At 45.5% G+C, this 24,199-nt stretch overlaps 1 protein-coding gene across 4 annotated transcripts in view; it reads left to right on the forward strand.

The window, feature by feature from the left end:
- Nucleotides 1-236: 236 nt before the first annotated feature.
- The window catches only part of C4H11orf24 (chromosome 4 C11orf24 homolog), a 35,981-nt gene continuing 12,018 nt past the window's right edge, over nucleotides 237-24,199 (forward strand). The window contains exons 1-3 of one of the 4 annotated variants that reach the window (XM_054200600.1): nucleotides 237-399; nucleotides 1,279-1,401; nucleotides 2,016-2,175. The gene's annotated coding sequence lies outside the window, so the exon portion shown is untranslated. The other 3 variants (XM_054200601.1, XM_054200599.1, XM_054200602.1) reach the window with 3 other exon arrangements.

Raw genomic sequence — 24,199 nt, forward strand, 5'->3', positions numbered from 1 at the left:
CTCCCCCAGCACCCCACCCCAAACACCACCCCCGCGGCATACGTCACTTCCGCGGCAGGTAGCCACGCCCCCAGCGCCGGGCTGTTTCCGGGGTGAAGAGCGTTGCTGCGCACGGGCACGCCCCGCCCCCGGCGCGGGCGCAGGGGGCGTGGCCGAAGGGAAGGAGGGTCGGGAGAGGGCGGGGCTTCAGGCGGGAGAACCAATGAGCGGCGGCGGGGGCGCGCCCGGGGCGGGGCGAGGCGGTGGCATGTGGCGGGGAGCTGGGCGGCCCGGCTCCGCTCCTTCCCCGAGGGGGCCGCGCTGGCGCCGGGCGCGCGGCTGTCGCCTCCGCCGCCGGGGTTAGCGCCGCTTCCGCCCCGCTGCCCTGTGGCCGTGCCCTCCGCCGGTCTCCGCCACGTCGTGAGTGCGGGCGTGCGAGGGCTGGGCCTGGAGGAGCGGGGAGGTGGGGGGCACCGCGCCGGGGGAGCGGCGGCGCTGGGGGTCTCCGGGGCGGTGGGGCCGCGGAGCGGGTGTCGGTTTGAAGCGCTGGGGACCGCGGGGCGGGACGGGGACGGGTCACCGCGGCCTGGGAGGGAGGGGAGCAGGGGCTCCGCAGCCGTTCCCATAAAGTGACACAGAAGTTTGCAGATAAATTTGCAAATAAGTTGGACACCCCTCCCTCGCCCCTCTCCCCCCACCCCCAGCAGTCGTGGAGGCGATGGCTCCGCAGTCACCCCTTGCTCCCCTGCAGTGCAACGTGTCCCTGCCGGTAGGTGACTTTGTTCTTGGGGAGGTGGGAGTGGAGGAAACTCAGTTTTCGTTGCCGGGAAGAGAGCCCATTGACTCAGCAAGTAATTCACTGCCCGAAACGTAACATTTTTAGGCCCTATGGGCCACCCCAGAAACGTGGTGTCTGTGGCGGATCGCCCTTATGCACGGCATCGTGTAAAAATATGGATATGTAAAAATATCTTGCGTCTGAGTAAATAACGTCGAGTATGTACCATTGCGATTACCTTTTTAAACGGAACCTGGCTCTGTGTGACGTCGTACTGAAATATTTGCCATCTTGTTGTACCGTAAGTAAAGGCTTTCAGTAGGTTTAACTGTCCCCTGGGCAATGTTTGCAAGGTGTCACCTGGAATCCAGTAAGCGGTAGGAAGAATAAATACTCTTCTTTGACCGAGCTCTCAAATGCGGCATCCTGTGGGGATATTCTATCATAGTGGATCTTCTTCTGGCAGATTCATCGAATCCCTTAACTTTCCCCTCTCCTGTCTCCCAAACTTTGTCTTCTAGGCTTGGCAAAGAAAAATCCTGTCTTAGGATCCTGTCAAGCAAGGTGCCTCGATGTCCTCCACGTTAGCTGACTGAATCCCTGCCAGGCTTGGTCATGCAACAGAAGGCTTGTTTCCTGATAAAGTGAGTTAACTGGCTGCTTACTGGAGGAACAAACCCATAGAAATACTGATTGTCCCTGCCTTGAGCTGCGTTGCAGCCTTGCTGGCTGAGGTAAACTCCCTGATAGTGAGCATTTGGTGCCCTTTAGACCTCAGGGGGTTTGTGGCTGATCAGTAGCTTTGAAAACCAGGCTGTAAGATGCATGTTGATGCAGTGTCTCTCTCAAAAGTGCATGTATTTTTGTATTAATTTTACTTACCTACCATAATCATCCCCTAATATATATGTTAATGCAGTCCATTACACGGTAATGGATAGTTTAGAAGGAATCTATCCATTTTTATTAGCTTTCCTGTCTGTAGTAGATTAATGCACTTGCCGCGCACGTTTGCTGCTTGATTCTAGTTTTTATATGTATATATCTAATGTATATATACACACATGTATTGTTTTAGTACTTTTCTGGGGGAAATTCCAGACTACATGCCTCTTTAACAAGTTGGTGCAGACATCTTTATTTTTTGTTTTAATTGTAAATTCCCTGATGGATTTATAAAACCATCTGCCAGAAAACAGACTTCGCATCTGGTTATGTGCTATTGAAATTCTAATTGGCACATCCGTGCAACCTTCAGCCTCTGCCTTCTCAGGGAAGACTCCTGGCACAGACTTTTCAAAGGTGATGGGAATAATTTGCGAGCGCAATTTCAAGCGTCAGTCATGAAGAACATCCATGCTGAAGGCCTGATAATGTATTTAAAACGTCTGGCTGCATACCCTGGTTTACAGGGTTAGGTAATGTAGCTACTTACTTTTAAATGTAGTAGCTGACTTTTTCAGTTGTACGTGACTGACTAAATTTTCACGGGAAAATGTCACAGGGACATTAAGGAATGGAGCTGTTTGTTTAAAGCAGAGCATGCTGGAAATGTCCAAAACTTTGCTTGGAGAAACCGTGAAGAATTGATTTGTTTGGGTAGAGTTTGCTGCCTCTGTTTGTTTTTTTTAAAGGCATGGATAAAGCTCTTATCCATGAAGCTTTTAGTATGCAGTTCTGCTGATGTCTCCCTGTGCTCTGACACACAGTGTTAACCGAGCATACGTTCTGTGTATTGTCACCCGCGCTTGAACACAGCTTTATAAATTGAAAGCGCCGTAAGGCAGGTCCAGCAAGAGTTTATGCCAGTGTATTTGTGGTGAAAAATTGCGGGCGACCTGGACGTAGGAGAAATGAAGTTGTTGCTCCGCTGCGTACCCACGAAGCAGGTGTATCGCGGCAGCTGCTTCCATCCTACTGACGTGTGTGTTCTGAGTGATGCGGGGCTTATGGCTCAGAGCAGAGGCGCGGGTGGCTGGGTGTCATGCACATGCATTTTCTCACAGCCCTCGTCTCCATATGGAGATCTTCTACATTGCCTGCGTGCGCGTGCTCAACAGCCATCCTCACATCCATCTGCTCCGACCTGTTTCTGCTCTCATCGCTGGACCCCGCATATAAGCATGTTGAGGCACTGCTAATGTCTGCGTTAGATTTATCCCTGCCCTTTAATTGTTGCTTTGTGTTTGATACAAGCTCCTAATACCAAGAGCAATTACGCACTGGGAAAGCCAAAGGAAAAAGCTGTCAATTCACTGGCACTTGTGTGTGGATCCTCAGCTGCTGTGCATTGTATGGCTCCCTTGCAGAGCGATGACAATCCACACCAGCTGGCCATTTGCCCTTTGAAGTATTTAAATTGGGATTGTATGCCTTTCTGAAGGAGATGTTCATCCCTACGAACACAGAGCTGGTACAAAGTTCTTTGTGCTGTAGATGATGCTGTAGATGATGCTGTAGATGATGCTGTAGATGATGCTGTAGATGATGCTGTAGATGATACAGATACCCTTCCCACCTCTTCCCCCACCCCACAGCACAGAAATTGCTGGATGAAACTCCATGGCTTATGCTGCACCAGGAGCCAAACTAGATGATCGTTGTGGTTTTTTTCCTCCTACACTTAAAAGAAGTGGGAGGGCAGTATCCTTCCTGCGTGCGCTGTTGCTGGATGCCATCTGACACTGTGCGCTCTGGCTCAGCGAGGAAGTTGCGTCCCGTCCTCCAGGTGTAACCCTTCATCATACCCCACCTGTCAGTGATACCCAGGGGAAGGACTCCTAAAGGGCTTTTGACTTTGTTGACTGGGAAGCCAAGAAGTCCTGTGCAGTAAACTGCTATTGAACCCTTTCTCTCAGGAGTGTAGCAAGCACTTAACGCGTTTGTTCCTCCTGTCTATTCTGCTCCCTTGGGCTGAAGTTCAACAGCTTAGACTTGGAGGAGTCAGTGGAGCTTGTGAGTTGACAGATGGGGCGTAGGGGTGCTGCTGGCACTGCAGGGACAGTAGCAATGCTGAAAATGAGTGCAGGCAGGAGCGCTTTCTTGTGCATTTTGGAAATGTTGTTCTCAGCTCCTCCAGCTTTTGACTGCTGGCAATCCAAGGAGGTCACCATGCAGGTAAGGCGCCCAGGGTGCCTGTGGTACAGCAGTCTGTCCAGGAAAGGACAACGTATCTCCGGCATGTACGGGGACCCCCTTCTTGAAGAAATGTCTGCATGGACATTGCCACATGTTCCTGTGAACAAATTGCCCAACAAAAGCAAGTGGCAAGAAGTGCAGAAGGGGTTTTAATGCTCAGCGGAACGACACGCTTGCCTCGCTGGCGTGTAAAGCAGCACTACTAGCTGCTTGCTGTTGTGCTCTCTGTCTTCCTCATTGCTTTGGTTCTTTAAGTGTATTCATGGAACCCCTGCATTTAGCTGATGGCTCTGCTGTTATTGTGATTATCACTGAAATGAGGTTTCCTCTGGGCAATTTTGAATGTCGATCAGCGTAGGTGCCAAACCTTCTGGCAGTCTTGCATTGCCTTTGCTGGCTTTGTTTTTCTTTGCTGTTGTGGGCTTGGCCTCAAGGGTCTGATCTTGGGTTTCAGTGCTGAGAGGTGGGGGTGCTACTGCACTGACCCCACGCTGGTGCTGTGCCGTGTCGTCGGGCGGGACAGGACTGAAACGCGGTCCCCGATGGCTGCGTTGTCGTGGTGGGAGAGCTCGTCTTCAGATGCACTTTGCAGAACGTGAGATCTCTGGAATGACGGTGTGTGAGCCTGGATTTTTCCATCATGTCCTTTTCTCCCAGTTCACGTGATCACCTGGCAACCATTTGGAAAGCGCATTGGGCGCCCGTTGGTTTGTTCGTTTTTTTTTCTTGTAGGAAAATGTGGTGTGAAGAAAGGAGCGGAGGGCAGAGAGCCAGGGATTTGGGTACTGGTTTATTTGCAGCCAGCTGGGCGGTCCCCCAATGCATGTGGCAGGACCCACTGTCCATCTGTACATCATGCACCTGCCTGAGGAACCAGCTGCGTCCTCCATTTGAGTAGGAAGTCAGGTCTGCGCAGTCGGAGCGGGTTGCAGTTGCTCGCCCAGGTTAGCTCTGTACATCAGTTGCCACAGCTCCTGTCACCTTTGGTTGGGGAGTCTCAGTTGAGCTGTGTCCGCTAAAGGACAACTAAACTGCTCTGCAGATGTGCCTATGGAGTGTCCAAGCCCTCACAGCTACCTCGTTATTCCCTAAATACACAGAGAGGGAAGGTGAGGTTGTCCGTGTGCAAGGGCCATTTATTTTTTTCTTTTATTTATTGAGACATTCAACAAGTCCTCTTCACAACCATCGCTGCTTTTGCTAAGGATGACCCTCTTGCCCCTGACTGTCCAGGAGGGCGTTGGGATTGCCTTCCCTGAGCTCCAGCTGACTCGGTGCCAAGCCTGGAGAACTGCCTGTTCAGCAAAACACTTGCGCGGCATACTTCAGATAGAGAAGGTATGCTGCTTTTAGATCTGTTTTACTAAAGGTGTGAGGGTCGGGGAAAAAAGTGATTTGATGAAATTTGCATTGAATTTTGCATGTATATTTGTGTTGGATTTATATTTGTTTGGCTTGGGGAGTCTTTGCCGCACTTTAACTAAATCTGGGTTTAAATCCACTTAAGTTAAACTCCCAATACAACTTGTGTGTGGAGACCAGGATGAAATCTCATTAATTTTAATAGGATTAAGCATGTTCTTTTGCTGAGTCGTCTTCTCTATCTTTCTTTGGCTTCTCTGTATTAAAAAGCAGGATAAACCTTTCCACTCTTCCTTCTCTTTGTGAAAATGCTTTGACAGTCTCAGAGAAGTGGCTCTCTGGTTGCATACAATAATATTTTACGCTTTTTTTTTCCCTATGCTTTGAGCTGTAGTCTTACTGTACCCAGGCTTTTATTGGCTTTTGCTTCCCCTAAAGGTGCAATAATTCCTGACAGCAAGAAAACAGTTACAAGTGTTTGCCTGGTAAGCTTCTACACTAAATTTTTTTTTTTCTTTTGCTCCCTCTGGACAAATTTGAAACTGCTATGAAACAAGTCCATTATTAGAGGGAAATTTTGTAGAAGTTATCAGGAACTTAAGCATGTGAGGGTAAAAGCCATCCCTATTCATGAAGCAGGAATAAATCAAAGAACAGGGAACAAAGGTGGAAGTGTTACGAATGCAAACTGATTGAAGGCAAATATTGGGGATCCATTTAAGATCAAGCAAGCCATTAATTGGGAGAGTAAGCTACTTTGTGCATTTGTGTTACCCCTTCGCTTCCTCATTTCTCGCTGTACATCATCCCCTGAATCTTACTATTGGCTATTTTTGATTTGTATGCGATTTATGTTATAGGAGGACTCCTCTTCCCCCTTCTTCAGAAAAGACAAACCCCACAGCAGGTATTTCTGGATGTTCCTGAGGTGCTTTTAATGACACTCTTACTAAATATATGCTTTCATAGCAAAAGTAGACTGTCTTGTAGCTCATGCACTAAGCTAGATTTCAAGAGACTCTATTTTCATTTCCAGCTCTGACCAGTTCCTCCTACAGCATTATGCAAACGTCTCAGTCTTCTCACGCCTCTCTTTTGACCCTTTGAGTTAATGGAGGGTTGGTCTATCTCACCTATGCTCTGCTCTTTCAAACTGATGCCCTGTCATGCTATGGACTGACCCATATTACAAAGCTTGGGCTGGTGTATTTGTCTCAGCAAGGCTCCTTTACATCATCATCCTTTTGATGAAACTTTACATCATCAGCGTATCTTTTTGTTGGCAGTACCATCTGGACTTAAGTTCCCATAGCTAATTAAAAAAGAAAAGTATGGTGGAAAAGAAGCTCTCTAATTTTTTTGCCGTAAGATAAATAGGAGATTGGCTTATTCGGGGGGTTAAGGATGGGAGTTTCTGGTGGGTGAGAAATGCCCAGTGATAAGTTTAATTTCGCCATGTCCAAGCAAAGAGCATTTACTCCCTAGATCTCTACCCACAGTAAATGGGTGCTAGTCTAATTAATAACTTAATAAACAATAAGTATTGCTATAAACACCTTTTCCCTGCCTTTCTCAGCTGTGCTGATCAAGGTTTTTTTCCTCCTGAGACCAGATTTCTTTTCAGTTATCATTTCTTCCTGTTTCCAAAGCTCTTTGTATCCTAGCTGATCTTGAAAGGTCATGTCACTAGGATTTCACAGCAATTTCTGTGAATCTTCATGTGGGTTTCTGACACTCTTTGACCTGATGAGGCTTAAAAAAAAAAAAGGAGTAACGTGCTTCCCTCCTTTAAAAGAAAACATTCTGTACCCAGGTTCCATTTTTTAAAAAAAATTTAGTTTGGAAAATATCTCTTTCATGAGCATGACAGAAAGTGCTGGGACTGTAGGCATGACCAGCTGGTCTGAGTGTGAAAACTTGAGGCCAGCTTTGAAAAGAGCAAACATGCTCCTTCTTCAAGTGTTTGTTGTCCTTGGTCCTTTTTGTTAATGCATTATGATTATCTAGAGCTTTATAAAATGTGCAAAACCTATTTAATCTTTCCAGTTCCTTTTTATAGCAAGGCTTTTGAAGGATAGTCACAGTAGCTTCCTTGGTTTGTGATACGGATGATGTAGCGTCTTTATAACGTTTGCTTAGGCTGATGTAGAACTGCGGAGCCTGATGTATCTCAGATGCTTTCCATGCTTGGAAATGGCTTTGTTTGCAAGAGCAGCACCTCCTGTGTTGTCTCAATGTGGTACCACTACGCAGAGCTCCTTTAGGAAGAAGTGCAAGTGCTGTGGCTGAAGACCACCTCTCACCTGATAGTGAGGTGGAGCATATGCCCTTGAAAGTGACAGTTCATAGAATCATAGAATTGTTAGGGTTGGAAGGGACCTTAAAGATCATCTAGTTCCAACCCCCTTGCCATGGGCAGGGACACCTCCCACTAGACCAGGTTGCTCAGAGCCCCATCCAGCCTGGCCTTAAAAACTTCCAGGGATGGGGCTTCCACCACCTCTCTGGGCAACCTGTTCCAGTGTCTCACCACCCTCATGGTCAAGAACTTCTTCCTAACATCCAGTCTGAATTGTCCCATCTCTAGTTTTAATCCATTCCCTCTAGTCCTACCATTACCCAACATCCTAAAAAGTCCCTCACCAGCTTTCTTGTAGGCCCCCTTAAGATACTGGTAGGTCACTGGTAGCTTTTCCTGACACTGCATTAAGCTGTATCAAATGGCCATTAGCGTAGCCCATATGAACTGTTTCATTTCTACATTTGTGGAGGCTTCTGTTCTTGCGTTGGTGTTGTGACTTCTGTTCTGGGAGTCTCTCTTATGAGGAAAGGCTGAGAGCTGGGAGGGCTCAGCTTGGAGAAATGAAGGCTCAGGAGGATCTTGTCTATGTATATAAACGCGTGAAGGAAGAGTCCTCTTTTCAGTGGTGCCCAGTGACAGGACCAAAGGCAATGGGCACAAACTGAAACACCAGAGGTTCCCTCTGAACATCAGGAAGCACTTTCTCACTGTGAGGGTGACTGAGCCTTGGCACAGGTTGCCCGGGAAGGTGTTGGAGTCTCCATCCTTGGAGATACTTAAAAGCCATCTGGACATGGTCTTGGGCAACTGGCCATAGGTGGCCCTGCTTGAGCAAGGGGATTGGACCAAATGACCTCCAGAGATCCCTTCCAACCTCAACCATTCTGTGATTCTGTGAAAATTGTGCAGAGAGCTTCTTAAATGTCTAACTGGAAGTCATAACCCTGGCCAAATGACCTGGTGCGAAATAAACTTCGTTTGCATGGTTTGTAGGTTTCCGTGTCTCTAGAAGTGCTTCTGGTCTTTCTCATCTGAACTGTATGTCCACACACACCACTACTTCTGAGCCTTTATTAAAAATGGTGCAGTGGACATTCGGTCAGTAAGAGCTGAAGGACTTGTTCATCAGTCAGCTTATTGCGCTATGTTAGTGGACCTTAAGTGCATGAGACTATCTGCATGAGGTAGAAGCAGAGGTCTGTCTAGTACAGTATTGTCTTCAACAGTGATCAGTAGTATTGGATAGAGACATCTTCCAGCACTTGGTATCATAAGACCCTCTGGCAGTTCAGTTAAAAGCCAGTATGCTCCCACTGTTCCTCTCTCTTAGATCTTTTGCGTATGTAGAATAGCAGAGGCCCCAGCACAGATCTCTGGAACTTCACTGGTGGCCACTTGTCCCTGTGAAAACCTACAGCTTCTTTCTGCTCTTTGTTTCCTATTCTAATCAATTACCAGTCCATGCAAAAGCCTTTCTACGTGGCCAACAACATCTTAGTTTGCATTAGAACTTTGAAATGGTCCCTCACTAAAAACCTTTATACAAATCCACCTGTAATGAACAGCCTGAAAAACTTTAGATATGAAAGATAATTTCCTGCTACAAAAGCTGTGTTGATTCTTCCTGAAGCCAGGAAGCAAGGCAGTAATTGACACCAAGAACAATTATATCTTCATTTGTGATGGTGTTTTTCAAGGGCTGGCCAACAGGTTTACGTTTGTCTTGTAGATATGGCAGGATCCATGTGTTCTGGCTGCAGTGACCGTCTCTGAGATGGCTGCAGTAGGCATGTGCTGTGGCTGAAATACATCACTAGGAACATCTGGGACATAGAGGACACCTGGCTCTAGCAGGCACATTTTGGGCAGTGAAGCCAGCAGGGGAATGCAACGTCGTGAGTCTGTCAGTGGTTGCATAACTTAATTTTATGTAGGTCACAAGTTCCACTAGTTCTGCTAGACTTACGTATAAAGTTAAACATCTGCTTTGTGTTTTTGAAGAATTGCTGCCCAAGGCAGATATGTTGACATGGAAACAGCTGATAACATTCTTCAGGGACACTTGCTGCTTGAGTTTGAGAAGCATGTGGCCTGGATGGAGCTGTAATGCAGATGGCTTTTGTTACCAGCTGACTTGAAAAGCACGGAAGTTGGGTTTGTTTTCTGTTTAGAAAACAGCTTTTGGCTGGATCCAGTGTATTCATAGATTCCCATTTGTTGCTTTTCTGTGCGTTGCAAAAGGAGCGAGGATTTTTAGGCTTTGAAAATTTTGTAATGTCTAGAAGCTGGATATGTGTTGATGCAATGAAATCCATTTAGCGAATAAACAGCTGTAACAGAAGTGGCTTTCTGGTGCTGATGACCCATCCTCGTAAGGAATATCTGTATGAAAGAGAGTTTTAGAATAAAATATATACAGAAAATGCTGGTGAGGTGGGGGGTTTTGTGAGTTTTCGTTCCCCCCCGCCCACGCAGATTTTGGCAAGCAGGTCTTTCTGGGTGGTATGTTCTCCACTTGGTCTTTGACCCCTCTGAAAGTGGAAACAGATGTAATGCAAACAAGTGGGCAAGTTGTCCCCTGGGGGTTGACTGAAAACTGCAAACCCTTCCGCTAAATGAGCTCTTAGGTTATTGCATGTCTTGGGACAAATTTGTTTGCAGAACCATATTGAAATCAGGGAGTCTACACCTGCAGAGGTTCCTTCTGGAGTTAAAATACACACTTCAAATTTGTGATGCATTCATTAGGTGTCCTGGTTTGAGGTAAAACAGCACCAACTTTCTGTTCAGTAATTTTATTTCTTACTAGGCTTCTTCTAACTCTCAGAAATTAACAGCATGTTGTGTCGAAAACAGTTCATTCTCCGAGTGATAAGACCACTGTTTACAGTCCGTGCCAAGGAATTGTATGCAGAGAGGCTCTTGCTTATACTTACTGTTACACCAACCAAGGTCAGCTAATTTTGTTTTTTGCCCTGTTGGAGGGTCGTAAAGGGAAAAGGATAGAGGGGTCCCACCTACAGGGAGGAGCGGACAGGACAGGTGACCCAAAATTGACCAACAGGGTATTCCATCCCATCTGCATCATGCTCAGTATAAAAGCTGAGGGATCAAAGGGTCGATGCTGTTTCTTCAATGGCTGACATCCAAGGAGGACCCTGTCTGTTCATCTGCCTTTGATCCCAATCGGTGTGTTCCTGACTCCAGCTCTGGAATCCAGTTCCCACCCGTCGCTGAGTCCAGTCTGGGACTTCCCCAGTGCCTGCTGGTGATGTCATCCTGGGAGCTTAATATGGTTTTGTATATACTGTATATATTTCATTATTTTCCCTTTTATTTTATTATTAATGTTACATTAAAGTAGTTTAGTTTCTTCTAAACTCATAAATCTCTTTATCTCTCCTCCTCTTCTCCATGTACGAGAGGTTGCGGGGGGAGCATCTGTCGCCGGGCATTGGCCGATTTGGCCACAACCACGACATTGGGTATATCCTGTGGTGTGCTCAAGCATTCACATTTAGAGTTGCTTCTGAGCAAGATACAGTGAATGCCATCCAATGAACGCATACCAGTAACACTGGATTTTGTATGGCGATTCATCTGCACAAAGGGTGTCTGGATGAAGGAGAGAATTTGTAAATAAAATACATGTACAAATTTATTTCAGTATTTTTCCCTCGTCTTCAGGAAAGTTATTGCCAGAGGGAAGTGAAGGAAATGTGCAGCGCCTTTAAAAAGCAGAGACTGAAATGGTGGGCATGCAGTGTAAGCGGTTAGAGATAGTTGATGTTGTAGACGTTAATATGCGAGAAGGGAGAGTTTTCTATCTTGGCCTATCAGTGATAGAGGGTTTGCTAAGCAAGATTTGATGCATAATTCCTCTTCAGATGGCTGTCATTAACAAACTAAACACACACAAAACAAAACAAAAAATCCAAACCCCCAAAAACCCAGCCCACGCTGCAAACATCTAATCCTCGCCGCAGGGCACTTTTTCTCCTCCGTTTTCTGCTTGGGCAGATTTACCTCATGATACAATTTCAGGCAATTGAATGTAAAGTGGCTCAGATGCTCCAGAAGCTGAGTGCTGAGACAGAAGCAGGTTTTTGTTGGGCTGCTGGTGGAAGCAGAAGCGCTGCTTTTTAGGGCAGAGGAAGCCTTTAATTTCTCCACACTTGCAAATGAAACTCGTGAAGGTCCTTCCACTGAGCGCTAAAAGTACTTGACTGTTCCGTTACAGCTAGGCTCTCAGGAAAATTAGCGAGTTTAAAGTGCAAGCTGTTATAATAACTTTGTTAAACCCTCCTGTGGGTGCTTGCGTTGTTTGAGATGCAGCTGCTGGGGGACATGGTGTCTCCTTGCCCTGCTGAAGCTCATGCTCCCTGTGTATCTCCGGCATCATCTCTCTGAACTGGGCCTCTGGACCTGGAGCAAAGCCTCTTCTGATGGAGAACTCTTCTCCATGAATGTTATCTGCATTCTGCCTTCTAAAGTCCTCCCGGTTACTTACTTTAGGATAAGAATTTATATACTTCCTGCTGGTGAAAAGGTGTCGGATAAAATGTCATCAGGCCTAGAGCTGTGTTTTCAGGTTATCTTATGCTTTCACTAAATACATAAATGTCCTGTAGCCAAGAACAGGTTGTGCAAATGTTTCGTGGACGATAACTACAGCTGATCGCTAGCTTTAGGTGCAGGCTAAACATGCTACGTAGTAAGACGTGAAACTTGGTCACAGCTTCTGGTCTCAGAGCAGTGCTGGCACAGTGTGCTGGTTGGACCTGATTCTTCCATAAGGTGGAGTGTGCCAAGTCGTTTCTCCATTAAAAGCAAATGCACCCTTTTTTTTTTTTTTTTTTAGTACCGTTTAAAGAGGTACCTCCCATTTAGTACGCCTTTTAAAGCGGTGCTTCAGAGTTTGTTTTAAAAAAAAAAAAAAAAAAAAAGAGAAGTAAACTGGAATTACAGAGGGGAGCTGAAAGAGCTGAGGGTTGTTGCCCAACATCCAGTGGAAATGTTTTTCTTTTTCTTGTTTGCTTATGTTTGAAAGTTGGTAGCTTTGTACTGCTGAAGCCTGATACCCACTGATTGTTAATGAAGAAGGTGAAAACCTGGCATCAGCTGCAGTCTTTCTGCAGGACCTAACTTTCTCTGCCTCTTTAATTTTTGGCCTTTTGGAAGTGAGCATTGGCATTAGATTTACCAGAAACAGCTTGGGAAGTTGCTCTTCCAGCATCTTACTGAGATGGACACAGCCTTCCACAAAGGACCCTTCTTCCTCAAGTCCCTTCTTTCTTGAGATGCTGGTTCTCCACTGAACTGACCCGAAATATAGAGGGAACCTCAAGAGAAGAGGAAACTGCTGGTCTTCTGACCCATGCAGTCACTTAAAAGATAGCTCTGGAGTTTTCTCTGATCTCCTTTGGAAACTTTCAGGTTTCTGGATGATTTTAAGAAGCAAATACACTTCCTAATAGTTAACAGTTATCATGCCAGAGCATGCATGATGCCACACTGAGGTTCCTGTCTTTCTGTACGGATGGCTGTGCTGCTTATTGGTCAGTTCTTGTTTACTACAAATTGCAGCTTTCAAGGAAAGCAGAATTGGTGCCTGTTCGCCTTGTGTACCTGGCTCTAAACTGATGCGGTTTACTGGTGTGATTTACCACTGCTTTGTGGGTAGTTGAGCAGTCTCTAACAGGAGCAAGTGCAGCTGAGGAGGCAGGGGTGTGTTTATGGGACTTACGAGTTTATGGTCAATGGGGCTCTCCAACCTTCAAGCTGGACTTCTTTGTCTGAGGTCTAGTTCTGAGGATCCTAAACTTGCTTTAAAGGATGAGGCTGCAGAAATGTCATACCTCAGCGCTGGCCGCTGGGTCCTCGCTCTTCTGCATTTATAACCTTTTGTCATTACAGGCTTGCAGAGACTCTAGCAGCAAACTGGATTTGGAGGCAGGACGTGCATGTTAATTCAAGTGTGAATTAATTAATTCTTGGCATGTCTTTCGTTTTGTATCTGATTTCATTCAGTCACAGCCTGTTCCACCTCTTGTTTCCTGACCTATGATGGTGTTCTGCTGTGATCTGATGATATCAGACAGGTTTGTACTGGATTACGTTGGAGCCAAAGTCTTCAAAACACCATTCAGTGTATTGAAGCGAGCAGTAAGAGTTGCTAGTGGTAAGCGAGCTGTACTTGTAGCGTGGCTTTCACATGTTTGTCCTTATCCTTGTTTTTGTTGTCCATGCTTGGACAACCTCCCCCTGGCAGTCTCTTGACCTAGATAATGTACGCTGAGCTCGTCTTTGGACCAGGGTGGGCTGTTCTTGCTGGTATTTTGGCTTTTCTAGTTCACTGTTCCCCTCGTTACAAGATCAGAGCATCTTTGGCATAAAATCAGTAGCCAGAAGTTTCTAATGGGTTCAGTCTGTGCTGCTGCTTTTAGGTCACAACTTCTGGGGGAGTAAGAATAACTTCTTGCTTTGGTTTTGAGCCCAGGTGTTACAAGTTGAGAGAGAAGTTTCAACTTTGTTTTTTTTTCCATATTCTGTTGCTGTACTGCTGAGCAAAAATTGAAGACTGAGGTAAGCGTGGAGGCATTCAAGAGTGCTTCAGAAAATATCTGTATTCGAACGCCATTTGTCCAGTAAAATACAGAACATGAGAGAGATTATGGGTAAACATGCAGTTTTTTCACTTCATATCTTTGGTATAAGTTAAACTGATGTTTGTGGTAGTTCTAATAGCTCTTGGTGAGCTGCTCTGCTGACTCTCTGTAGATGCCCGTGGTATTCAGGTAACCATATGGAACAGTTTTGGAGTCCTCGTTAGCAGCATCAACTGGATAGACACTGCCTATCGAGCTCAGAAAGGTTCAGAAGAACCTGCTACTGACGGTGCAGTCCCTCTTGCACGAATAAGGGGCACTTTCTATAAAGACATTTGTACTGAAAAAGGTTTGAGGAGCTCAAGCCAAGCTTGTTTTACTTTGGCCTATTAATCAGTTAGCATCAGGACTCAAAACTTAAATGAGTTCCTCTGAAACTGAAAAGAGGGAAGCTAGAACAAGGTAGGAGAGCACAACTGGAGCCCTGTTGCTGCCTAGGAGACACAAGACCCAAGAGCTGGACTGAAGCACTTCTGCAAATGCTGCCTTGGCAGCCATGGACATCCATGAGAGTAAGGAGAGGGAAGGATGTTTTTTCTCTAGGTTCTGATGACCCAGAGGTTTAAATTTAGGTTGGTGCGTGACTTGAAGACTTACTGGCTGTGAAGAACCTGCCAGAGGGAAGGCCAGCAAGGGTGAAGAGAGCTGCTGCTGCATTCAATGGTCTCTTTGTTAGGGAAAAAATAGACTTGGCTAAGCTTCCCCACCCACCCTGCCCTGTGATTTCCACATCTTTCAAGCTGTCAAAATCACAAAGCAGGGAGGCATGCGCCAGCAACCTTCATCTGGTATTGCTATAAACATCTTCCTGGCTTGGACAGTTTGGGAAGGATCTTTTGATTTGAGCCAAATTATATATAGTGAAAAGCTTGACAGTATCATATTATGTTGTGATAAGCTGGAATGTTTTTGGGGTTTTTTTGCTGCATCTTGCCTGGCAGACATTCTGTATAAAGCTACTTTTGTTTTGTACCTACAATTGTTAGCTTAAAAAGAAGAAACCTCCGACAATCTGGAAGCCTTCAGGTTGTTTTGCTCATGAGGATAACTGGAAGTGGAGGCACATATCTTGTGACTTTATTTTTTTTTAATGTTTTTTTAATTTCCATATTTCAGGATATGCACAAAGATCCTACTTCCTTGCCTACTTCCTTTCTTCCTTGGAGAAAGAGCCAAAAATGCTTTCTTTCCTTCCAGGTCTTTTAGCACTGAGGGGAAGTTCCTCCTTCAGTCATTGCACTGGGACCATATTTTGGCTGTCCAGGCTCTCTGATCTTTATTCGCCGTTCCTAAGCTCTCCAGAGCATTGCCTGATGCTTTTGTAACATATGGTGCCATCGCTGCCGTGCGTAACCCTGCTCAAAACCATGCACAGGCTTAACTTCCTGAGGCAGAACCTTGTGTTCTGGATGGAGACGTGTCTTCTGTTTCTGCATGCCTAAAATTAGCATTACAGCTACATGAACCTATAGAGGAGCATAATGATTTCTCAAAAATATCTGGAGTGAAAGATAGCATTGCAGCTATCAACTTCAGTGATAGTTAACTTGACCTGTATTGCCAGGAAATTGCTGACTGCGGTAAAATTCCCCAGGGCAGGAGGTGGGTGGGTGACCAGACTTTAACACATTGGCAGTTTTATTTGCTCCAAAAAGTAACACTTGGTTAATTGTACCTTCAGGCTGAAGTCACTGCTTGTTTAAGTCTCTGTTAGCTCCAGACTTGGCAGTTTTGAATTTAATAGCACCTCAGACACAGTTTATTCCTGTGCTGCGTGTGCGCTGTGCTGGTTCTAGCTTCTAGTGATGTCTCTCAGCAGGCGTAAAGCACCCATGCTGCAGAGTACCTGCTTCGGCAGACACTTGCGGAAACCTAAACCATGAGCTTGCCTTTTACTTTTCTTGCTCTCTTGTGCTCTGTATTAGCTCAGTGGCTGCAGAGGTCTTGTGGGAACCCACTGGGATGGTTCCTTTGAGGGTCTTGTTGAAAGCTGTTTAATTTGAAACACGTGGTATGAAATACCCTGCGTATGATCTCCTGTTCCCATGAGACCACTGCATGTCTGAAAATCTGCTAGCTGCTTTGGGTGTGGATCAGACCAGGGAAGGTTGCAGTTGAGCCATAGTGCACATTTTTTATTGCTTGGAGGTATTTTTGTTGACAGATTTATTGGCCAGTCACAGCTTTATGCAGTTAGCCTTTGGCACTTCATTTTTCTTTATGTTAAAACTGGATTGTTTCACATATTCCAAAACAAGCCACGTTTTCATAAATGAAATAGCTGTGTGGCCATTTTTCACAGGAAAAGCGTCCTGCTGAGTAGTACTTCTCACCATCTGAACTGCAGAACATGGCACTAATATGAGTGAGAAAGGATGATGGATGGGTGATGCTGTTTTGGGGCTTTTAGGCTTTAACATTTATTTTCTCAGAGACAAAGTGTGATAGCCATGAAGCCTCAACGGTGCCAGCGTGGGCTGCCCTCGTTAGTGGGGTAAGAAATGCATAAGCTGTCTGCCTTGTGCCCTGAGAGAAGAATACGGGTGGGGAACTGAAGCACAGGAAGATGGAGATGGGCAAAGCTGGTAATATTCAAAACAAAACTAACCAAAAAAGCCCACCCACAAACCCCACTGTGGCTAAATGTACCAAAGATCGTCAATCTGTGGCTCTGCATCACTTCCATGGGAAGTTGGAAGCGGGGAAGGAGCCTGGGCTCAGATTGTGTCACTGTCAAATATGGGGTCTAAACACTAAAAACCTTCTTCCTCTCTGGGTTCCTGGTAGGGAAAGGAAAATTGAGCAAGTTGCTGAAAATCTTGAGCCTGAAGGATATACAGCACTTTAATATCTCTGTGAACGAGGTCTGCTGTTCAGAGCCTGCAATTAATCCACCTCTTGCCTGGAAATGGCTTTCCATTTCTCTTGCGGGAGCGTGGTGGTGGTGACCTGGCAGAGCTGCTGTTCCTCCGTAGCTTTGCACGGCCTTGGCCCCGTGTAACATAACGTGCCTTGGTCAGCATGGGGCCTGAAGTGCTTTATACTTGTGGAAGTTTCATGTGTCGGCCAAGTCCAAGTGTGATCACAGAGTTTCTCAGCAAAACTTGACATTCCTCCTCTTTGAAAGAAAGAGACTTTAAGGTGTTTGTTCTATTCATGCAGAGCATCTTGAAAGTCCTGGTCTATTATGTTTGGCCATTTATGAGCAGAAGAACAGATTTTCTTGCAGAGAGTAATATTTCTTGCAGAAAGCAGCTGGAGAAATACTTTAGCAGCTGCAAACTTCTTTTAAAAAGCACTTTTTCCACACCAGTCTTCCAGAGGATGCAGCAACCTTCTCAGAGACTGTCTGCTCAGTGACATTGAATTGTTCCTTGCTCTCTGGCTTAATAACTCCCATCTAAGTTGGTCAAATGTGAATCTAGAGGGTGTGTTGGGTGCGCTGAGCCAAGGATACTGTCTCTGTTCTTTTGACTTCATCGTTTGCAGCTGCTGGCATCTTTTGGCTCATTCCCTGAAGCTTGTAGATGCTGCTGGAGGCACCACAGTCACCTTTCCTGTGGAGTGTGTGTCGTGCAGATTGATGGGAGGTTCAGCCATAGATGGGGACTACACCACAGACTGAAGGAGGTGGTTCATATTTAGGGATGTTGTTCCTAACAGGTTCCAGTGTAATGCAGGCTCTGTGGACTTACTGGCTTTGTAGGATTTTTTTAAATCTCTTTTTGTGGACATGTATCAGGAGAAACATCAGAAAAGGCAGCAGCGGACCAAACCGATGTCCATCCAATACCCTGTTCTGCCTGCTGTAGTGAGGAGTGTGCCTGCTAATATGGAGGGATGTGCCAGCTCTTCCGTAATACATGGCCAGCTGTGTGGTGTTACGCTCTGAAGTGGTGTGGTAGAAGGAATATAAGTGATGTTCTTCCGGACCTGGGCTGGCAATGTTTCTTCTCCAAATCACATTTTGGAACATGTGGAACTTGTGTCCTACTGTTGCAGCAGATCAGCCTCAAATGCTCTGCTGGCTTCATGTCAGCCCCAAGGGTTTGTCAGATCCACCTTGTTGGTCACCATCCTAGCCTGGCTGATGTACTCATGAGATAAGTCTTGGTGATTTCTAGGTACATTTTCCTTCAAAACTCCTTCTGAAAGTATGGAACTGTTCGTGTCCCACCTCAGTCATCCTCCCAGAGGAGCATTTTGTTAATACTGGAAATGGCGAGGGCATGGAGAACCTGTATTGGGCAGCAAATGGTCTTTTGACCATTGTATCCTGGGTTTTCTAAGGTATTGGTAATGCTTCACGCTGTGCAGGCATCCAGGGAAGCCAAAGGAACTGTGTCGAGACTGGGGACCTAGTAATGCATTCCCCTGTAATCTCTAATGCTTCTCTGCTTCACAACCTCTGTTGGGGTCATTCTTCGTTGTTGATAGCATGTGACACTTTGTAGAAACAGCTTTGTAACTTGCCGTTAACCTTCTTTGGGAGCCAAAGGATTTTAATGGCTCTAAAGCTGCTGTTCAGAGAATGATAGAACTTCATCTGGTCGTGCTCAGCTGACAGTGGGCCAGCCTCATGTGCCTTGGTGCTGGCCCTTCTATCTCCAGACCTTTCTACGTGTGCAACTTCAGCCTTGGAGATAAGCTTGGGAAGCCAAATACTTCTCAAGATTGCAGCACGGATTCCCTGCCTCCTGCGTTCTAGCCTCAATTCACAAAATGAGATGTGCTTGTCTCCCCTTAGCAAAATCTGGTTTAATTCTGTTTTTCTGAAGAGTGAACTATAGAACTTGTTTCCAGAGCTGACAACACATGAAGTGATTATCAGAAATGGCGAGTTGAAAACATGCCTTATGTCTTCTTAATTTGATGGGACAGTAGCATCGTTGTCAGCAAAAGGTATTCCACCCTTGTTTTCCCTGCTTTGTCGTTATACTGAGGATAGAAGATTTCTTTGCAGCTCTTTGACCTTATTGCATGCCTAGTCCATGCATGCTTGTAAGTATGAGTTTTGGGGCAGTGTCTGCTGGCTCTTTGATGACAGCTCAAAGGAGCATGCGTTGCCCTAAATGGTTTGCTTTGCTCACTTTGTACCTGTGACCTCTAACATGCACAGTCCTTCTTTCCATGTTTTTTTTTGTCTGGTTCTACATCTCTCCTTTTGCCTTGGTGTAGCCCCTGCATGCACCTTGCAGCTGCTTAACCAGGAGCGACTGAGGCTGGCTGGGAGGGCATGGAGGCAAGGGGGGGTTATATTTGAAAGGCTTCACTCTGCTCTTACAACATCACCTTAATCAATGTCTTTTGAAATAATGCTTTGAATTTTTTTATTATTTTTTTTTTTTTTGCACAAATTCCTTGTCTTGAGCACAGGGAGGTCAGCAAGAAGGGAGGAACGCTTCTGAAACCCAGCAGGCAATGCCCTCTGGGGGGGTGTAGACATTGCAGAGTCATCAGTCATTTAGTTGTTGATTCAAAGTTATTCTGTTTTTTCAGTGGGCTTGTTCCCTGCTGAGTTATAGCCACAGATGGTAAAAGTAAACTTTGCACTTTTCAGAGTGTAGTCCTTTCCCAGATTGTATTTGTTGCTGTCTTTTGTGGTTTGGTTTGGCTTTTAATTTCCCTGGGGATGCCATACAGATGGAGAAGGTAGTGCTCAAAGAATGAATTTTGCCCTTATTTCTGAAAATTACTTCTGATGAGAACAGTAGTGTTCATCTCTTCCTTCGTGTTGTCTCCAGCAGCCAGAGGATGGTTTCTTCTGGGGAGCGACGTGATCTGGAGAAGAAGCTTTAGCTGGTGCTTTTCTGGGCTGTAGGTGTGTGGGGTGGGTGCTTGGTGGGGTCTCAGAGTACAAACGGAGACATGTGGGACTGGCTAGAAGTGTGATGGGAAGGCAGAAATAAAGCTTATTGCTTGTAATTATAAAAGGCAGTTGTTAAGTTGGGAAAAGTGACCTGCAAGTAATTGTGACTCTTGTTCTGGATGTATGGGATTGTGCTAAGGTGGACGAGGCCAAAAAAAAACAACCACCCAACACTTAGCTGGAGGTTGATATTGAATACAGCATGCCAAGCGTCGTCTGGGCTGCATTAAGGTATGACTGCATCTGGTTATCCCCTCGCTGGTCTTGGAAACGTTTGCTTGTCTGCAGTACTTGCAGTCTGTGTATTGTGTTTGTCTACTTCACACACTCACTCTGCAATTCATAAAGGGTTTTTTATAATTGGATAAAGAACATTTAAAATTATTTTAAGTTTGTAAGTTTGTATTTAGCGCCTTGGGGGAGGGATTATCATTTGTCCCCTGAGGAGACCGTGCTTAGTGAGAGGGAAAAGGGGAGACAAACCTTTTGTGTTTGAGCTCAGCGTGTCCCCCGTAACTGATGCTGGCCTAATCCCGACAGGCTACCAGGTGCTTCAGAAGAGATGAGAAGCATTTATTGGGATTTTGCTTTCCTCTGCAGCAGTTGGAGTCAAGTGGGACCAAAGTCAGCTGTGATGGGAAGGATTTCTGGTGGGTTAATGTGGTTGGGGATACAAAGCATCTCTGTGCATAGGGGACAGCTGGCCACGTTAATGCAACAGCTTCTAGACACTGGGTGTGATCAAATTTGATCTTACAAGTATATATATATCTTACAAATATACAAATATATGTAGTTCTTGGGTCAGTTGAAATTAAGATTATTTCATTTGTCCTAAAAAAATGAGATTTTAACTATAACAATAATTATAGTATTTATGGATAGATATAACGCTGCTACGTCTGCATTTCCAAAATGCAATGGAAGATGTTTATTCTTGGGGGGTTGGGTAGCATAACTGCAGAAGCGTTAGTAAAGGTAGGAAAAAACCCACCTATAGTAAGAAAGTGCTCTGTTCATATTCATTGATGTTATTCTTTACTATTTTCTTTAAAACAGAAGATGCATACGTTATTGCACAGCCAATTCATTCTCAGGGTCACTTCTTAGGCTATAAAATATTGCTTCTTGTAAGCCTTTTACCTTGAAAAGGGACAGCAAACATAAGCTGGACTGTCTTTAAAACATAAAATACAAAATTTACCCTTAATGATCTATTTTTGTCTTTTTTTTTATGTGGATTAGATACTGCTTGCGGAATATCTGCCTGTGACCTGTGAACTTTACAAAAAGTGCCCTTATTTCTGTATCACGTGGTGGGAGTGCAGGTTGACAAATGATACTCTGAGTGTCTTGGTGAAGTACCTACAGGGTCCATGAGGGAACCCAAATCACTTGCTTTAAGTTGAAGGATTCAGAGGTTAAAGCAAATTTTTGCAGCCTGTCAGCAATCGGGATCTGTCTGCTCTAGGAAAATCTCTTGTGGGCAGAGTATTTCACATATTTCCTTGCTTTCCCCTTGCTTCCAGTCTCGTCAGCTGGAGTTTTCAATGGTTAAATTACTGCGTACGCTAAGAGCGTGCTAAAGTCTTAAGACAAATTTGTGTAAGTGCCTTGTAATTCAGAGCAGTGGGAAAAGTACTGAAGTTATCTTGGCTGAATAACACAAATTCATATTACCAAGTCCCTTTGGAAAACGTGGGGCTGCTTTCCTGGAGCAGGTGATGCCCGTGTACCATGTTGCGGGGGCTACAGTTGTGTATCGCACAGGTCGTCTCCTCTCCTGCGCCGATTCTTTCAAGCCCTGCTAACGTGCCCTTGGAAGAGCAAGTGATGAGAAGGAAGGAGCAAAGTCGGTCTGCCTTGTGCCTGCGCAGCGCAAACTGGGAGACCCCAGCGAAGCTGGTGCTGGCTGGGTACCAGGCGCAGTCTCTGGTACGCAGGACTAGATGGGGCTGGTGAGCTGCCTTTCGCCGCCAAGACTTCTACTGTCAGGTCAGACATGGAAATATTTCCAGCTGCCAGGTGGGATGACCCAAGCGTGAACTTTTGGCTGCAGTGAGAAACCTGCTCGCGCAAAACGAGTGTGGTGCTGTGCACACTTATTTCAGGGAGAAAGCTGCAGAGGAGTGCGTGAGCTAAGGCCAGCGTTTCATGTACCCTACACTCCGGTCCTTTTAGGCTCCCTTGCCCTCTGGGAGAGCAGAAGACGTAGAAATGCTCCATCTATTTTCAACAGGCAAAATAACTCTTTTTACTAGAATAAATAAAAGGTCAGGAATCATAGAATCATAGAATGGTTTGGGTTGGAAGGGACCTTAAAGATCATCTAGTTCCAACCCCCCTGCCATGGCCAGGGACACCTCCCACTAGACCAGGCTGATCAAAGCCCCATCCAGCCTGGCCTTGAACACTGCCAGGGATAGGGCAGCCACAACTTCCCTGGGCAACCTGTTCTAGTGGCTCACTGCCCTCACAGTAAAGAACATCTTCCTAATATCTAATCTAAATCTACCCTCTTTCAGTTTAAAACTGTTACCTCTTGTCCTATCGCTACACTCCCTGATAAAGAGTCCTTCCCTGTCTTTCCTGTAGGCGGCCTTTAAGTACTGGAAGGCTGCTATAAGGTCTCCCTGGAGCCTTCTCTTCTCCAGGCTGAACAACCTCAGTTCTCTCAGCCTGTCTTCATAGCAGAGGTGCTCCAGCCCTTTGATCATCTTCATGGCCCTCCTCTGGACTTGCTCCAACAGGTCCATGTCCTTCTTATGTTGGGTGCCCTAGAGCTGGACGCAGTATTCCAGGTAGGGTCTTACAAGAGCAGAGTAGAGGGTCAGAAATGCTCCCTTTATCTGCCCCAGGGCCTGAAAGCGCCCTTCTTATTTTGGGGAGGAAGGAGGCTTTGAGTTCCTTAGGGAACTTGTAGGGTGACTAGGGATGCTGAATTTGAGGCACTGCATTTTAGCATTGAGTTTAGTCCCCATCTTTGACTCTTTGGTAGTCCTGTATGTTGTGTGTCCTCTGCAAAGCTTGGGGTAGCTGTTTATATTTCAGGTAAGGTGGTTTTGAGGCTAAAACTCTGTTACTCTGTTCAGGGCTTTAGGACCTACAGTAAGGAGGAAAGTTTGGAAACAAAAATTTCATGGTATGAAGCATCAAAATGTTGCAATGTGGGAGTCAAAGCTAATAAATGTTATCTTGGGCTTTCTTGGAGGGGGAAAAAAAGGCTCTTACGAAGATTCTTCAATTCACAAGTGTGGTTGCGACTGGAGTTGAGAGCTCAGGGTGAAACTTCTTGGATGGATGGCTAAATCAGGGTGTTACGTGTGTTACTGATGACTGATGTTGGATGATTTTCATTATGCTATTTATACCATTCATGCATGCTGCTCATTCTGTGGTGTGAACTGCTTTTGTGTCTTCAACTGCGGTCACCTCTGAGATGTCACGCAAAGTTGAATCTCAGCACTTTCTGAAGGCCATGACGTTTCTCTTCATAACTGCAGGATGAGGACTCAACCTTGCCTCATTGATAAGGAGGAGTGTTGCCCTTTAAAAACTACTTAGGGAGGAGACTTTCAATCGGTCTGGTTCAGGCTGAACTGTTTGGAAGCCCATATAAAGCTTTAAAAAGTCTTCAAAACAACAGAGTAAATCCAGGTAGAAGCTGATGAGCTGCCCTGAAGTCAATGGGAGCTGCTCCAGTGACTTCAAGGATGAGAGCCCATCCATTGGTGGGACAGTCTCTTGTGTGTGCTTTGGTAATGAAGAAAAGACATTGCCTATTTATTGTTTTATGTGGGGAAATGAAAGCTTACTGTGGGTGTGAATCTTCTTCAGTAACAGGTGATGTGTCTGTGTAATGTCTTGGAAGAGGTGAAATATTGGCTTTTGCTTATTTTCAATCAAAGTTGTTTGGTTTGGGTTTTTTTTTTTTTTTTAGCTTTTTGCAATGAGCAGGAAAATCAAAGCAGGAATCGACTAAGGTTGATGCTTGGTTTTGACTAACTTGGTGTAAAGGCAGGGCCAGGACTGTGGTTCCCCGTGTTATCAGCATGCTCGAGCTGGTGCAAACTGTTCTGCTGAGCCTGGGGACAACACTACAG

This window comes from Rissa tridactyla, chromosome 4 (genome assembly GCF_028500815.1).
Source record: "Rissa tridactyla isolate bRisTri1 chromosome 4, bRisTri1.patW.cur.20221130, whole genome shotgun sequence".
In the NCBI taxonomy this organism is placed as follows: domain Eukaryota; kingdom Metazoa; phylum Chordata; class Aves; order Charadriiformes; family Laridae; genus Rissa; species Rissa tridactyla.